At 32.8% G+C, this 18,410-nt stretch overlaps 1 protein-coding gene and 1 long non-coding RNA gene across 14 annotated transcripts in view; one reads left to right on the forward strand and one right to left on the reverse strand.

The window, feature by feature from the left end:
• LOC107403301 (uncharacterized) overlaps positions 1-18,410 on the forward strand; it is a 158,817-nt gene that overhangs the window by 133,990 nt on the left and 6,417 nt on the right. For 6 of the 13 annotated variants that reach the window (XR_009639335.1, XR_009639338.1, XR_009639337.1 and 3 more), the window contains exon 1: positions 15,159-16,635. The exons of 1 other annotated variant lie outside the window; for it this stretch is intronic. The gene's annotated coding sequence lies outside the window, so the exon portion shown is untranslated. Of the gene's footprint in view, positions 1-15,157; positions 16,636-18,410 lie in introns of those variants that run through there. 6 more of the 13 variants (XR_009639340.1, XR_009639342.1, XR_009639339.1 and 3 more) reach the window with 2 other exon arrangements.
• LOC132804284 (uncharacterized) lies at positions 2,949-3,910 on the reverse strand. Its single transcript, XR_009639417.1, has 2 exons — positions 3,730-3,910; positions 2,949-3,622 (listed from the first exon to the last, which is right to left on the reverse strand). It is a non-coding gene; the product is annotated as an uncharacterized LOC132804284 (long non-coding RNA).

Consider the following 18,410-nt stretch of genomic DNA (forward strand, 5'->3'; position numbering starts at 1 on the left):
GTTTATTTTTTATATAAAAATCAAAGTTTAATCAAATATAAAAAAACATAAAATTATACCAATATAAAAAAATGCTGTTATATGATTTTCTAAATATAAAATATTATCATATAATTTATTGAATTTTTCTTAGTCGATACCACACCAAACATATTATAAACCAAACATATTATAAAACATATTACAGAACTAAATAAAAGTTTTATCAAGTCCTGGCCGGTCAAGAGAAGTAGTGCAGTCCAAGACAAGTTACGAATCAGGCCTACATACAGTTGCTGGTCGGTGTTGTTCATTTTCTATATGCACTTAATGGTCAAAATTTTATCACTTGGCGGTTCTTTTATTTTTATAAATTGTGGAGGAAATTTTAATACTAGACCCAGATGGAACTAAAACCTAAACTTATTAACTAGTAATTATTATTATTATTATTATCATCTAGTCTGTCAAAGGATATTGATCTAATATGTTTTGAACTATTTAGAGGTAATCATAATAATAATAATAATAATAATAATAATAAAGGACTTGGGTAAATGGTATACCTGGCAATTCGTGTTCGTGGGTCGTGTTCGTGTCAACCCGTTTAATAATCGTGTCTAAAATACCTAACCTGAACACGATCCATTTAGTAATCGTGTCAGGTACTTAAAACACTAACCCGACCTGTTTATAAACAGGTCAACACGACACGACCCGTTTAACACGATTATTTTAACGGGTCGTGTTGACCTATTAACCCGTTAACCTGAAATTGACATATTAACCCGAAAACTAACCTATTAACCCGTTAACCCGAAAATTAACCTATTAACCTGAAAAAAAAATTTTTTTTTTTTTATTTTTATGTTTTTGTTTTATTAAAGATGTATTTTTTGTTTTTAAAAAATTAGTAATAGAAAAGTATTTTTATAATAGTTTTTAGTTATTAAATATTATATTAGTGATAAAATATTAGTTTAAAATTAAATTTAAATGGGTTGTAATAGGTGTATAATCGTATTGAGTTGAAACTGACACGTTTAATAAATGGGTCGTAACGGATCAATTTCGAGTTAAACAGATCAATCCGAAAATAACACGATTAATATCCGTGTTAAACGGGTTGATCCGATTATGACCCGAACCCATTTATAATAAATCAAAACCCATTTATTCCGTGTTGTTTTCGAGTCGTGTCACCGTGTCATAAACCAAATTACCAGGTCTAGTAAATGGCCCAGTTAGCCTGAATTATATCCAAAATTGCACTTTAGTTTTTGATTTTTTTAGTACTTTAGTTCTTAGATTTTAATTTTTGATAAATTATCTTTAAATTATTTTCTGTCTATTTTTTAGTAATTTTAATATGTGCAATGTACCTGATACAGCATATGGTTGTCAAATTTTGTAATTTTGTCGTTTCCTTCATAAATTTTAGTTGTCTAAATTTATTCTTAGAATGAGTTTACTTTCTTTTTTAATGCAAAAAAATTAATTTATTGTATAGTTTTTTTTCTAAAATTTTTTTTCACAATACAGTATAGTTAAATTACTTAAATTAAATTAGTGGATTCCTCATTTTTTCCTTGCAAAAATATTACATAATTTAAAATAATATACAATATAACATCCAAAAAAATTGAGCATCATATCTAATTAGTTTTATTTGATAACAAAAAATGATTATTAAATATATTTTATTATATGATTAGTTTTCTTTCTTCTACAAATTTAATCATATTAACTAACCTCTATTAATTAGATAAATAGTATAAATTAATTTAACATATACTTCTTGCAGTTTGAAAAATATTTATAATTAATTTAAATATTATTACACAAAATTTAACTATTATATGTAATTGCACAAATATATGTATAATTATAAATTAGTTTAACAAAATTTAATTAATGTTAACTCATGAATTAAAATATGAATGACTTAATTAATAGTTTAATCCTATATGTATCAAACCATAAAAGCTACAGCAACATAAAAAAATATGTTACTATATGATTTTTTAAAAGTATAAAATATTAATATATAATTTATTGATGTATTTTTTTTTTTTTTAAAAGTCTGGGATTGCACTAAACACATTGCAAACTGAAAATAATAGTTGTATCCAATATCCACTGTAATCCTGCTTTTTAAAAATGTCAGCTAATTGCATTTTATTGTTTGCTTCCCTAGATATACCACTCTTTCTCTCACATAATATATCCCACAAGTTTCAATGCCGAATTATTTCTTCTTCTTTTTTTTCTTCTTTTTTTGGAGAGGATTTTCACTACTTATTTAAATGTTAATTATCAATTACATTGATTTGACAAAAAGAAATAGTATTGTTCAATAGATAGTAATAAGGGGATTTTGATTAGGTGGAAAAAAAAAAAATCGGTTATAGTTCAGGCATAACAAATATATAATTACCTAAAAACTTAATTTGCTATTTGAATTTTCAATTAAATATACAACCTAACAATTTTGAAGAACATAAGAATTTATACGAGGTACGTAGATGACCATAGTAATTATGTGAACAGATATAGAAATGATGTCAAATAGAAGCATCCAAAAATCATGTAGAAATAATTTATAGTTTATAGACTATGAAATTAATAATCCAAAATGTTACTATGTTTGGTTGATTGCCTTAAAGAAGGGGGTGGGTGAAGGAAAACAGAGACCATATAAACCTATATTTGACCCTTAATGTATATGCATGGATATAGTTTTGCAGCGACACATCACTAAAATTTATCCTGTTTCATGTGAGAGAAATTGTAGAGAAAGCTGCAAGCTAGACAATAGCATTGGAAGATAACACTGCAAGAAATCTATTTAGTGACAGAATTCTTTCTTTCAAATGTAAAAATTGACACTGAAATTATAAATTTGTGACTCGATAATATATATATATATATATATGTATATATATATATATATATCATTAAGATCTGTAGACAATAAAAAATAATTGTTACTAAACAAAATATTTTATAATACACTAATTTCTGAGGGAGCGATGCCGAGGAACTAACTATAACAATAATTAGAACAAGAAAAATATTTAAACAATGTTAATCTCTTTAACAAAATGTTATTAACTATTTTATTAACTAGTAAGATAGAAAGTCACCCAAAATTCTTTGAATCAAGACCGGACAGATTAGACACTTGTTCCAGAGCAACCCTCCACTGCTGCACCTTCTCCATTTTGTCCCTAAATCGTTGTTCATGTTCACCAAATGCTACTGCGTAGCCGCCCAACTGTTTCCGTACATTGGATGGATCTATGTCATAAAAAATGGGTATGACAATTTTCCCATTGTCATTTCTCTTGCATTCAAGTATTTGCACCAATTCATCCAAGCACCATGTGGAAAATGCAAAATTTTCAGACAAACTATTATGTAAATCTTAGATTCTTAAATCGCCTTCATAAGTGTCGGTGAAATTTCATGGCCACTTTCAAGGGTTTGATCATCCTTGTAGGTGTGGATACACTTTTGACACAAAGCCTCATAAAGATATCCGATAAAACCACGGGTATCCTCACCTCTGAAACTGAGAAACACGTCGTATTTTTCTTTGGAAGACGAAGAAGAAGGAGAAGCAACCATGTTAATTTATAACCTGCAAATCCACAAGTGAATTAGTGCAAATAGAATCTCCCTTATATTTATATATAAATATATACAGATAGATGAGTAAGCTCATGATAGAAAAAGCTCTGTTTGTACCTCCTAATTAGCTCAGAACCCCAATCCACCATCCTCTTAATTTCTCTTTGCTTATATAATCCTAACTCTCTATTCTAAATGGCCCTTTATTATCATTTCTGGGTTTTAAGCTCAAGACCATATATAAATAACTCAGTCAAAAAAAAAAAAAAAAAAAAAAAGAGAAGAGGAAGATGGTGGTAAATTACCAAGCTTTCTCTTCTCCAATTCCGATTCCATAATGCTCTGCTTCCCTTGTTTGGGGCGCAAGATAAAAAGTAGGTGGAAGAAGCTTCATATCTTTTTCCTTGAACCTTCGAAGAAACAATAAGAGAACTTAATCAAGAAGCAAAAATAGAACTTAATCAGGTATTGGCTCGGTTGACTCATTTGTAATTATATAAAAGAATTTTTTTTCTCCAACAAAAAGAAAAGAAAAAGAAAAACTAATAAGGGGTAGAAATTGCTTGTCACCTTCCTCGAATGTGCCACCGTACTCTTAATTTCTCTTTACAACTCCGCTGAAAAAATAGATAAAATAAGACGATTTAACTGCATGTTGACTCGGTTGACTTGTTTTGTAAATGAGATACTTCTCTCTAATTAGTAAAAAGATAAAAATTAATAAGTGCATTATTTATTTATTTATTTATTTTTTTGGGTAAAGTCCATCGCAATTGCTTGTCTTCTTCTTTGAATGTCCCACCGAATTCAGTAGGCATATTTTCTACGTAATATTGTTAGACCATAGAGTTCAGACTAATAGATGAACGCGGCTTTTACTTCATGAAAAAGCAAAAAGTGGAGTTCACACGCATGACTTCGAAATTCGAACCACACCGAAACTTTAATACCACATAAATATTTATACTAAAAAAAATATTAAAGATCCAAAAATTTAATTATTGAAATTCAAAAGTACATTGTGCATTGCCAAACTATATATCATTAGAATTAACCAACAATTTATATTTGTTCAACTTATGATTGGCAACTGTATATCATTAGAATTAACCAACAATTTATATGTGTTCAACTTATGATCTACAACTACATATTGTCAAATCAGGGGCTCAAATTGATATAGAGAAATTACAAAACATATCAAACTAATTCTTACGCACATGAATAAATAATTTATTATGACAAAAAAAGAAAAAAAAAAAAAACTAGAGCCAACTTTCAAAATAGTAAAATCAATAACGTATCCAAATCTGCTATGATGGGTACATTTTATATAAAGGTCGACAGTCCCGGACAGAAACATTCTAAGATATGAAATTTACAGTTCCTATGATGACTACCATTGGTGGATTTGATCCATTGAAAACAAAAAAAAAAAAAAAAAAAAAAAAAAAAAAAAAAAAAAGTCTCGTTTGCAAAAAGAACCAATATAAGTAAGGAACCAATTAAGTTCTGCTGAAGAGAACCAGCACACCAGACAAAAACTGATCTCTAAAGCACTACAATTCGTCCAACAACTAATGGATCCATATTACCCTAATGTGGCCTCACGTACTACTTGTGAACCTTGTTTTGAATGGGTTCTCAAAATTTAAGAAAACTATTTTCTATAGTCCAGATAACCAAACACGTAACGTTAAATTAGTTTGAGTTGGATGAAAAAGAATATCTATCCATTTCTTTGGTCAATTGATGCTTAGAGGAATATATCCCGTTTCTAAAGCAAGCGTTGCTAGCCTAACTTCAACAAATATAATGGTATAACCAAAGCTGAAAGTGAGACAATTCGTAATCCTAACCAACCATGAGCTACAAACGGCTTTTTCAATTATTGCACACGGTTTTTCTAAAACTTGTTTGGTATAGGATTCATTATAATTGTTTCTTTCTTTTTGGGGAATGTTATAATATATCATTACACAGCAAATGCAATGTTTCATTTTGTTTTTTCCACTGCATTGAACCGTCCGAATTCAGTCTTGCTTGTCTTTCTTGGAGCTACTACACCAACCTTTATGTAAAACACATCGTTCATAAATCTAAAAGAAATGTAAAGAAATAGAGTATGCTTGATTTTCCAGTTAATTATTGTAACAACAAAGATGAACAAAAAATAACAGGTTAATTTTAGATGTTTGAACTAAAAATGGCATCACAGTAGGGATGACTCCGTTCTGTATACGTGTACTTGGCCATCATAAGTAAAGATGTCATTTTGTTTGGATTATGTAGCTGTTGGATCATTTGTGTACCTAACAAGTAAAATGCAATACTGAGTTATTCTTGCTTTGTTGGTTCTTGTCTCCACCTTAACAAAACCATCCTTTTCCTCAAATCATATGCTAGGAAGCAAAACCGTCTTTAAATTCAGGAACACATGGGAACTTATAGGCTTGTGTAAAAGTGATTGTAGTTCTTAGAGAAAAGTAGAAGCATCTGCCTAACAAACTAAATCAATGGTAACTCTTCCATTCAACATTTATTGAGAAATCTTGTTCTATTTTCACGACCTGGAACTCCTTAATGCTTTTCGATACCTGGAACTCCTTAATGCTTTTCGATAGGTTTAATGTGTACACATAGGACAAGTAAGCGGTAATTGCTTTGGAGGCTATCATTTTTTTAATCAGGTAACTACTTTACTATGAGAAATGAAATCCTAGGAACACTGGGGTGATGGTTTGTCGAGATAAAATATGTGAAGAAGTTGATATCTAGAGAATGAGATCTGTTAGAAGATAACATGAGATTGATTCATGGAAAAAAGCTTTTAGAGAGGGACAAATTCGTATAGTTTCATTTGCTCTAAAATGGGGGATGGAAGGAGAATTCTAATATATACTTCTTCAAAACTTCTTTCTCTTTGTTGTCTTGTTTACCATCTTTGGCTACTTGATGTTAAGGGAAAGAACTTGTTACATACTGAATTTCTTTTCCACTGTGGAATTTTAGTTGTTGGAAACCAGCAATGCTCGATGATTTATTTTTAGGCATTATGCGAAGTGACATTCAAGGGAATAGGGAAAAAATAGGATGGAGCTTAACATAGTAGAATGAATCATTAAGTCAAAATTTTATATATTTAGGTTGTGCTTGGCCGTCAAATCATGTAAAATTTTACCAGAAGGAAATATGTGTTGCATGTTCCAACCAAGGGGCCTTTCTATGCTTTGGCATACCAATTTTATACATTAGTCTGTATCCTTGAAATTCTGAATTTCTGTTTTACTTGCTTTGATGTTGCATGCATACTGCTGGTCTTGGTAATATATTAAGTTGGCATGGTTGCTAACCGGCCTAATGTATTCATTGGTCCCTTTGTTGGACAGAAATATCAGGGCTTTTGAAGGAGGGGAAATTTCTATTATGGAGGTGAAGGGTAAACTGATTGGAGAGATTGTTGAGTGGAGCGAGTTACCATAAGTCCCAAAAAGCTTAAGCAGTTAAAAGAGTAAAGGCTACTATTTAGATCAAGCTAAACAAGACATACAATTACCTCAAAATGTCTAAATTTCCTTGGTGAAAAAACTCCATTGATGCTTCATCCTTGTGAATCTATGTCGAAACACTGAAAAATAAGAGAATTTCAAGTGGGTGAGGGAAAAAGCAGTTAGTCTTGGAAACCAAATTTGTTTTCTATTGTAAGATCTTTATAATGAAAAAAGAACCGTCTAAATTGGAGTTCTAAATTCATGTATAGTACATTCCCTGGCAGAATTCTATTCATTTGAATGTATTCTTTTGGTTAATAGTCAAACTGTAGGAGCAGTACCCAACAATTTGTGTAATATTGATTGATCCTGCTTAAAGCTAAAATCATCTTTTCTGTTTTCTAAAATCATCTTTTTTGTTTTCTAACAGTTCTAACTTATTTAATGTGACATTGTAACGGTTCAAAGTACATCTAACAATATTTCTTTGGTACAGCTTCTCCCTGATTGTGCCTACCCCACTCTGTGGCCTACATTCTTGAGTTGCTGTCATTGTGCTGGTTGTCAATTTTATGGTGCAGAGAGCCAAGTAGAATCTTGGGACTTAGAAAGGAATCCACATAAAAATAAATGTAAGACTAGGTTTATTTTCTGGTCCAATATGGAGAATGCTATATGGTTTCTTTAGCTATGCTTTCAAGTTTATATCATTATTTTCCTCTAATTTCTAGATATCTACTCATTTATATAAGCATAGGAGTAACCTTGTTTTGCAGTTTGAATATCGAAAAGGAGGACCAAGAAGAAAATAGAAATTATGGTAACTTTACTTGTTTTGTTTACTTTATAATCTAATCAAGTTTGTGAGAAAAATAATCCTCAAATCTGGTCAGCTATATATATGTGTTTATAAGCTATTAAAAAGAGAAGAAAGAAGGGAATTTTGCAGGTCCAAAATGGCATCATTTTACTGCAGCAATAATGAAGGGCAGAAAGGATATTTCATAAGTTACTTGCCATGTTGGAGCTGCTAGAGTTAGTTGAACGCACCGTTTCTTGTTTTGGATATATATGTATATTTGGTATTCTTCTTGCTGGTGCAGATAGGAAAAAACAGAGAGCAAAAAAGGGGAAAAATTGCAGACCGTGTGTAGCTTTGTGCGAAGAGAGTCCCGTGAGTTTTGAGAGCCATTCTTTCTTGTTTTCTTTGTGTTCTTAACATGGGTTTGAGAGAGATCTCTATGGAGATTGACGAGTGAATGGGTGTATTGGGATCTTGGGTATTGGTTTGGGTATTCTTGTGTGAATCCACCATTGATGGTCTATTATTAAGCTTGCAAACACCATTTTTCTATAGTGCAGAAGCTCAACACTTGAGCAACGAGGACGTAGGTCGATTTTGACCGAACCTCGGTAATTTTGTGTGTTCTTGTTTAGTATTTTCTTTATTGAAGTGAGTTCAAGAATTCTACAACAGTGGTATCAGAGCCTTCATATTCTAATCTTGAAGAAAATTTCTCTGATTCGTGTCTTTCTGCACTTTGGGTTCAACGTCAATTCTTGGTCAAATTAATTATGAAATTGGGGTTTTCTTCTTCAATCTTCAACAATGTCGGCCAAGCTGGAATTGGGGTCTTCAATGGGAAGGGTGACTTCCTTTTATGGCGTAAGAAAATGAGAGCAGTCTTGGTACAGATGAAGGTGGCCAAAGCAATTGACAATTCCTTCTCTGAGTTTGTTACTGAAGAAAAGAAGATGGAGATGGATGAAATTGGATGAGCACCATCATTTTGCATCTTTCAGACAACATCTTGAGGAAGGTGGATGACGTCAAAACCACTGCTGAAATGTGGACCAGGTTGGAACAACTCTATTTGGTAAAATCTCTCCCTAACCGAATCTTATTACTGGAACAATTTTTTGGTTTCAAAATGGATGTAGCTAAAGACTTGGATACCAATCTTGATGCTTTTAACAGATTGATATGCGATGAGCACCATCATTTTGCATCTTTCAGACAACGTCTTGAGGAAGGTGGATGACGTCAAAACCACTGCTGAAATGTGGACCAAGTTGGAACAACTCTATTTGGTAAAATCTCTCCCTAACCGAATCTTATTACTGGAACAATTTTTTGGTTTCAAAATGGATGTAGTTAAAGATTTGGATACCAATCTTTATGCTTTTAACAGATCGATATTAGATCTTGCTAATTGTAAGGTTGTCTTTAGTGATAAACATAATGCTGTGATATTGCTTAATTCATTGCCAGAAACATATAAAGAGGTCAAGAATGCTATAAAGTATGGTAGGAATGAGTTGTCTTTAGACATAGTGGTGAGTGCCCTGAAATCTAGTGACTTAGAGTTAAAATCTGAAAATAAAGGTGAAGGTCTCAGTGTAAGAGGCAGAACTGTCAATAGAAGTTGGGGTCAAAATGACCATAGAAGCAAATCTAGAGACAGTTACAGGTCTAAGTCTAGGCCTAGAGGTAAAAGGTGTTTCTATTGTAAGAAAGAAGGCCACTTCATTAAGAGTTGCTTTAAGAAAAAGATAGATGAAAAACAAAAGAGCCAAGAAAGTGGAGACTTAGCCATGGCCTCCACTGAATCAAACCCAGCAGAGGTTTTTGCTGTCACCTGTGAACAAAATGGCTCTGAATGGGTGCTAGACTCTGGTTGCTCATTCCATATGTGCCAAGTTTAGGTTGTTTTTAATCCTACACTAAGTGTGATGGTGGTAAGGTGCTTCTAGGTAATAATCTGTCATGCCAAGTTGTTGGTATTGGTGATATTCAGTTACAAATGTATGATGGCACTGTGAAAACACTTTCTTCTGTGAGACATGTTCCTAGTTTAAAAAGAAATCTGATTTCTCTTGGAATGCTTGATGATTTTGGTTATTCATGCAAAACTGAAAATGGTGTAATGAAAATTACTAAAGGTGCATATGTTGCCATGAAAGGTGTTAAGAAAAACGGTTTGTATGTTTTACTTGGTAAAACTGTTAATAATTCTAGTAATGCATTTGTTGGGTCTTTTGTGGATAAAACAAACCTATGGCATAATAGGTTGGGTATATTAGTGAAAAGGGTTTGTATTATTTGAATAAGCAGGGTGTATTTGGCAAGGATATGATCAGCAAGCTTGATTTTTGTGAAAATTGTGTTTTAGGAAAACAACACAGGTTGAGCTTTAACTTAAGCACAAGTAAAGCTAAATTTGTGTTAGATTATGTGCATGCTGATTTATGGGGCCCTGCCAAAGTACAAACTCAAAGTGGAAATAGATATTTTTTATCCATTATTGATGATCATTCTAGGAAAGTATGGATTTATTTGTTGAAATCCAAGGATGAAGCTTTTACAAAGTTTAAGGAATGGAAGTTACTTGTTGAAAATCAAACTAATAAACTTGTAAAAGCTTTAAGGACTGATAATGGTTTGGAGTTTTGTAATAATGAGTTTGATATTTTTTGTAAAAACCATGGTATTTTAAGGCATAGGACAGTAAAGCACACACCACAATAAAATGGTGTAGCTGAAAGAATGAATAGGAAACTGCTTAATAAAGTGAGATGTATGCTTGTGTCTTTTGGATTGCCAAATTTATTTTGGAGTGAAGCTGTTATGACTGTCATGCACTTGATTAATTTGTCTCCATCTATTGTTTTAGAGTTTAAATCACCTGAACATGTTTGGTCTGGAAAGCAACCAGATTATAATAATCTTAGAGTGTTTGGATGTGCTGCTTATGCACACCAATCTGAAGGAAAGCTTGAACCTAGAAGTGTGAAGTGTGTTTTCCTAGGTTATGCTCAAGGTATCAAGGGATTTAGGCTGTGGGCTCTAATATTCAGGTTTTAAAGTCATAATAAGCAGGGATGTGATATTTGATGAAAATACTATGCCTTGTAAAGTTACTAACCCTGCAGGTACACAGTCTGAGAATGAATTGGATAAGAAACAGCTTGAATTATCCAATAAGGTGGAGAACCAAGGTAGTGATGATAATGATTAAGGTGCTGATGAATTAGAGAGGCAGCCAGCTGATGAAGAAAGTGAATTAATTGGATCAAAGACACCAACCACATCATTTTCTGATGAAGACACATTTGAAGAGCAAATGGTACAGCAGTCTCCAAAGTCGAATCAAAGATTAGTAGCATCACCTGGTTATTTGTTAACAAAAGATAAAGCAAAGAGGCAAATTAAACCCAACAGGAGGTACAGCTATGCAGATTATATAGCCTATGCTTTGGTTGCATATCAAGATTTGGTAGACAATGAACCAAGGTCTTATTTGGAGGCTGTGAGGTCCAAGCAAGCAACTCAATGGATTGAAGCTATGAAAAAAGAAATGAAGTCACTTCATGAGAATAAAACATGGGACTTAGTACCAGCTCCTAGAGATCAGAAAATAGTGGATTGTCAGTGGATTTATAAGGTTAAAGAAGAGATTACAAGTGCTGAACCCGTGAGGTTTAAAGCCAGACTTGTGGCTAAGGGTTTTACACAAGTGGAGGGGATAGATTATAATGAAATTTTCTCTCCAGTTGTAAAGTATACCACAATAAGAACCATTTTGGCTCTGGTAACTCAATTCAATTGGGAATTGGAGCAGCTTGATGTAAAGACAGCCTTTTTACATGGAAGTTTGGAAGAAACTATCTATATGAGACAACCTGAAGGCTTCAAAGTTAAGAAAAAAGGTGGAGAGCTTGTGTGCTTACTTAAGAAGTCATTATATGGTCTCAAACAATCGCCAAGGCAGTGGTACAATAGATTTGATTCTTTTGTGGTAGAAGCTGGATTTACAAAAAGTGGTTTTGATAGTTGCCTATATTTTAAAGATACTATGAGTGATAGAGTTGTCTATCTTCTCCTTTATGTGGATGACATGTTGGTGGCTGGTCCAAATTTGAAGGTGATACAATCAGTCAAGGAGTTGCTTAAATCTGAATTTGATATGAAGGATCTAGGAGAAGCAAGGAAGATTTTGGGAATTTTGATTGCCAGAGATAGGAGAAAATCAGAGATGAAGCTGCTGCAAACTTCTTACTTGCAGAAAGTGGTTTCAAGATTTGCTATGGATAATGCCAAGGTGGTAAATGTTCCACTTAGAGGACACTTCAAACTTTCAGCTGATCAATGTCCTACTACAGAGCAAGAGAAAGAAGATATGGTAAGAATTCCATACTCCAATGCTGTCGGTTTAGTTATGTACATAATGATTTGTACAAGGCCAGATCTAGCATATGCTATTAGTGTCCTTAGCCGATATATGGCAAATCCAGATAAAGCTCATTGGGAGGCTATGAAATGGTTGCTTAGATATGTGAAGCAGACTTTGAATGAGGGATTGATTTACAAAGGCAATTAAGAGAGCGTTGAGCTCAATGGTTATTTAGATTTAGATTATGCAGGAGATAGGGACAAGAGAAGGTCCATTTCAGCTTATGCATTTACTTTGTGTGGAAATTGCATAAGTTGGAAATCACAATTACAACCAGTTGTGGCTTTGTCCATAACAGAGGCTGAGTATATAGCAGCTACTGAAGCTGCCAAGGAAGCAATTTGGCTTAAAGGATTGCTAATGGAGTTGAAGGTGCTTAATGGGGAGGTTGTTTTATACTCTGATAGCCAGAGTGCAATTCACTTATGTAAGAATCCTGTCTTCCATGAGAGGTCTAAACATATTCAAGTCAAGTATCACTTCATTCGTGACATGGTAACTCAGCAAGTTTTTAAGTTGGAGAAGATACCAACTGAATTTAATCCCTCTGATATGGGAACTAAAGTCCTGCCCTTGAGCAAGTTCAATGCCTGCAAAAGCTTGCTCAGAGTAGGAGCGGGCTGAATTTGGTGAGAGTTGATGATTGCTGGGATGGTGTTGTTAGTTTCTGCATTTGGTGAATGATTTGAGGATTAGGTGGAGATATGTGAGAAAAATAATCCTCAAATCTGGTCAGCTATATATATGTGTTTATAAGCTGTTAAAAAGAGAAGAAAGAAGGGAATTTTGCAGGTCCAAAATGGCATCATTTTACTGCAGCAATAATGAAGGGCAGAAAGGATATTTCATAAGTTACTTGCCATGTTGGAGCTGCTGGAGTTAGTTGAACGCACCGTTTCTTGTTTTGGATATATATGTATATTTGGTCTTCTTCTTGCTAGTGCAGATAGGAAAAAACAGAGAGCAAAAAAGGGGAAAAATTGCAGACCATGTGTAGCTTTGTGCGAAGAGAGTCCCGTGAGTTTTGAGAGCCATTCTTTCTTGTTTTCTTTATGTTCTTAACATGGGTTTGAGAGAGATCTCTGTGGAGATTGAAGAGTGAATGGGTGTATTGGGATCTTGGGTATTGGTTAGGGTATTCTTGTGTGAATCCACCATTGATGGTCTGTTATTAAGCTTGTAAACACCATTTTTCTATAGTGCAGAAGCTCAACACTTGAGTAACGAGGACGTAGGTCGATTTTGACCAAATATCGATAATTTTGTGTGTTCTTGTTTAGTATTTTCTTTATTGAAGTGAGTTCAAGAATTATACAACAAAGTTCTCTAGTGATTTTTGGTTCTGTCCTTTCTAGTTAAATGTACAATAGTTTTTGCAGGATATAAAAAGAATTACAAGCTTAATATATAGGTTTTTTGACAGACTAGATGCTGGACTTGAGTTCATTGGGCCGCGAATCTCTCAGACGATTAAGTTTACCATAAAGCTAATAAAATCAGCAGTACAAGTGTTGAAAATTTCCTTCCCCTGCATCAAATCCATTCCATTTAAGATTCTGTTCATACTTTCTACTCAAAACATAATGTTTATTAGATTTGAGCATTTGATATTCTCATTTGCAAGTCAACTATTTTACTTTGGAACTTCCAAAGCTCCTTTAGGACCTTCATTAATTTAAATTGATTCAAGGAACACTGAAAACTGTGGGAACCAGTTTCAAGAATATTACAACTGGATATTGTTCAACCATCAGAAGAGGTTCAGTAGCATGGGTTGGTTCTCCCCACCAAACCAGATGCTTGTGTTACAAGAAGAGGTCCACTGGTGATGCAAAGAATCAAGATCGGTCACGGAGATCTTACTACAGGTGTAAAAACTGATTGACAAAGGTTGAAGTGTAGAATCTATGTGTGTACAAACAAAATTGGTTTTCATTGTTGTTTGTTTTTAATTTTTTTTCCCACTGCATTGAACTTCTGGATTCAGTTTCGCTTTAGTTTCTTGGAGCTATAAGAACAACCTTTATGTGAAAAACTTGGATCATGTATCAAAAGCAAATGCGAAGAAACGGAGTATACTTGCCTTGGTCCACATAGCTTAAATTTGATAAATAATTATGATTTTATTGTTATTCGTATTTAATAACAAAGATGAACAAAAATGATAGTTGTTATACCAATTATATTGAGATTTCATTTATATAATTATGTAAAATTCCACCAAAATTTTATTTAACAAAGAAGTCACAAGAAGTCATATTTGTTGTGAAGTCATATTTAGATCTTTTATTTAAAGTTTTTGATAACTAAATTTTCAAAAAAAAAATAAAAATTCACCAAATGATCAATGCTTTTTTTATAAAGATATTTTATTTTTATTATTTTAGTGAGTAACAAAATGTTAAATACACAAATTACTTAATTTCTAGAACTATACAAGTACAAATATAAAAACAAAGTAATCGGTTATTTCAATGTTTAATATAAAAATCTAAATTATAAAGACAAAGAAATATAAAAAAAATGTAATTATCAATAAATCAAGAAAACAAAATAGAATATAATTAGAGAATTTATTGAATTATTTTTGGTTAATAATAAATAAGAAGCAACTTTTTTAAAATAAAAATAAAAAAAGCACTTGAAAATCATTCCGGCATGTGTTCCCCAAAAAACAAAAAAACAAAAAAAAAAAAAACTTTTTTTTTTTGGATAATAAAAAGAAAAAAATGTATGTTAAAATGACCCAAAACCCGGTTCCCTGTTTTCAATTTCACAGACACAAATAAATAAATAAAATAAAAATAATAATAATAATTCCACTCTTATGGTCTCACTAGTTTTGGTAATAATGGTCTCACCGGTTTGAAGCTACTGTCGATGGCAAACTGTAGTAGCCCTCTGTCTAAACCCTACATATGGCGTCTCAGGGCTTCCCCAGTCTTCCAAATCCCAGAACCTTGCCCACTCTATCTCCTCCCTCTCCCGCTTCCGACCCACAAAATGTACCGTAAAGCTTAAACCCACCAAATGTGGCAGAGAGCTTGGTGTACTAAAGAACTCCACAAGGTAAGCATCATAACCTAGATAAGATAGAGGATGTAATCTGTGCAACTCGATTCGGGATTTGGTTCCCGAATTCGATCACTCTCTTGTGTAGGATATGTTGCACGGTACCAAGAACTCGGACACACGCACACCAGTTCTTCAGGTGGATAGAGTGTGCCAATTTGTTTAAGCACGATACAGAGACCCATTTGAAAATTATTGAGATTTTGGGCCAAGCTTTGAAGCTCAACCATGCCCGATTGCATACTATTAGACATGTCCAAGAAGGGCGTGGAATGGGATGAGGAGCTTTTTGTTGTACTGATTGATAATTATGGTAAAGCTGGGAAGGAGTGTTAGATCTTATGATGCATTGTTTAAGGTAATTCTTCGAAGGGCATGATAAATGATTGGTGAAAAGATACTTTAATGCAATGTTGAATGAGGGATAGAGCTTACTAGGCACTCGTACAATGTTATGCTCTGGGGATTTCTTTCTCTCATATGAGATTGGAGACTGCGAAATGGTTTTATGATGATATGAAGAGCAAGGGGAATTTCACCTGATGTTGCTACATAGAATACGATGATTAATGGGTATAATCAGTTCAAACTGATGGATGAGTCAGAAAAATTGTTTACAGAGATGGAAGGATGGAATTTGGCACCTATTGTGAGAAGTTATACTACTATGTCGAAAGGAAATGTTTTGGTTGGACGAGTTGGTGATGCACTCAAAATTTTTGAGGAGATGAAGTCTTTTGGTGAAAGGAGAACATGAACTTGTGTGCTAAGATTTTGGAAGCCCTTCTCTTGAAAGGTCATGTTGAGAATGCATCGGGACGAACTGATTTACTAATGAGTAGTGGATATGCTCCTAATTTTGATAATCTTTTATCCAATCTTTATGAGAAAGGGAAGACCATTGCTGCTGTCAAGATATTAGATTATTCTTTTGAGAGAGACTGTATTATCAACTTTGCAAGCTATGATAAGGTGTTGGCTGCTCTTCTAGAAACAGGGAACACTCTTAGTGCTCATTCAATATTGTGCAAAATAATGGAGAAAGGAGGGACCAATGATTGGAGTTGCTATGAAGATCTTATAAGGAGCCTTAATCAGGAGGGAAATGCTAAGCGAGCAAGATATTATTCTAGAGAATGAAAGAGACATTATACCAGTGGGAGCAAAAAATGGACAGTACAAGCTTTGGGTGCTGCCTGATTTGCTGTCTCTATAACTTTTTGCAGGTGAGATAGGTTTGAATTGAACCATACTCTGAACCATAATGATACTGATAACGGAAACATAACTAACCATGAGATAGTTAGTTGAGGTTTGACATTTTTCTTTTCACCTTTTTTTTTTTTTTTTTTTTTTTTAATTCTTATAATACCCTGCTATCTTATTGTGTTGAAGCCCCTTTGATAGTCAACATTTTTGCCGATATATACATGATACAATATATTAGATGTTTGAACTAATTGGTATCACCTTAGGGATAACTCTGTTTTGAGATTAGAAGTGATAGTTTTGGTCTACTTGGCCATTACTTTGTGCTCTTAGTATGTAAAGAACTATTTGATTTTCTTTTTCATCACTGTAATTATCCTGAATTTACTACACATTTAGGACAACTACCAGTAGGCTTTGTTTGAAGGGAAGATGACTGGTAGGGAGTGCGACTGAATGACATGAAACAATTGTGATGGTGAGAGATGAGCATTGGTGGGTGATTGGGAGCTGGGTTTACCATCATATGACTTTTATGTGGTGTCTTTTGTCTCAATTAAGGGTCAGTGGACTAAAACTAGTCCTGTAACATTTAACCCCTTTCCTGGGTAACATAATCCATTGAGTATTGTTTGGTGTCCTAAAAAATGGTATTGAGTTTTCAAGTTGGACCATATAATGCATCCATCATATGTAAATATGACATTTGTTTGGATTGGTTATAGTTGTTGTATCATGTGTGTACCTAACTAATGAAAGGCACAGCTGAATTATTGTTTTGTTGGTTATTTTCTCCATAACAAAACCATCTATTTCTTTTTTCTCTTGCTATGAAACAAAACCATCTTTTGTTTTTTCATCTTTTGCTAGAAGCCATCTTTATTTTCAGGAACACATGGGTACTTGTAGGCTTTCTGTAAGAATGGTTGTAGTTCTTACGGAAGAAAAGACTTAGTTAAGCACAAACGGAAAAAAATAATAATAATAATAAAAAAAATAAAAATAAAATCCATGCTTATTCATTTGGTTCATTTATAGAGAAAAAGTCGTTCTATTTTCATTCTCTAGTCACATAATTTATATAAAATCTCAAAGGTGCATTTTTATGTTTTAATGGTAAGCCTTGTCATACATTGAACTGTTTCATTTCTCCATGTGGTAGAGGGTTTTTACTTAAAAGCTACTTGTTAATCTGTGAGTTGGCTACTAGGTATGTTTGTAGTATTTGACATGCTTTCTACTTCTACAAAGTCTATCACCGTAGAGATATTTTGAGTGAATAAATTAATATCATAAACTTATAAATACCAACACAAAACTAGAAGGAAATAAATGACATAAAGTTACCAAAATTTGTTAGAATTGTTTCTTTTCATATAAAATGATATTAGACACATATTGTATGATGCAATTTAAAATGCTTAATTAGATCAGCTTGAGAAATAAATGTATATTTGAATTTCAATGGTACAGAAAGAAAGAAAGAACCATGTTTAGTAATATTGCCTAAGGAAACAGTGCATTGTCCTCTCAAGGTCTAGTGATCTGCAACTGTTTTTTTTTTTTTTGTGGAATTGAAATTAAATTGTTTTTTTATATACAATTTGTTAAAATTAAATGGAAGTCTGTTATTTTTACAAATTTTACGAGTAAAAGTAGAACTTCCACATTGATTAATATTTACTAACTTTGCAGATTAAATTTGTTATTTTTAATAATTTATATTGAAATAATAATTAATTAATTAATGAAAAAATTTGCAAATTGAAGTTTTATAGTTTTAAAAGTTTTA

This window comes from Ziziphus jujuba, chromosome 6, assembly GCF_031755915.1.
Source record: "Ziziphus jujuba cultivar Dongzao chromosome 6, ASM3175591v1".
Taxonomy (NCBI): domain Eukaryota; kingdom Viridiplantae; phylum Streptophyta; class Magnoliopsida; order Rosales; family Rhamnaceae; genus Ziziphus; species Ziziphus jujuba.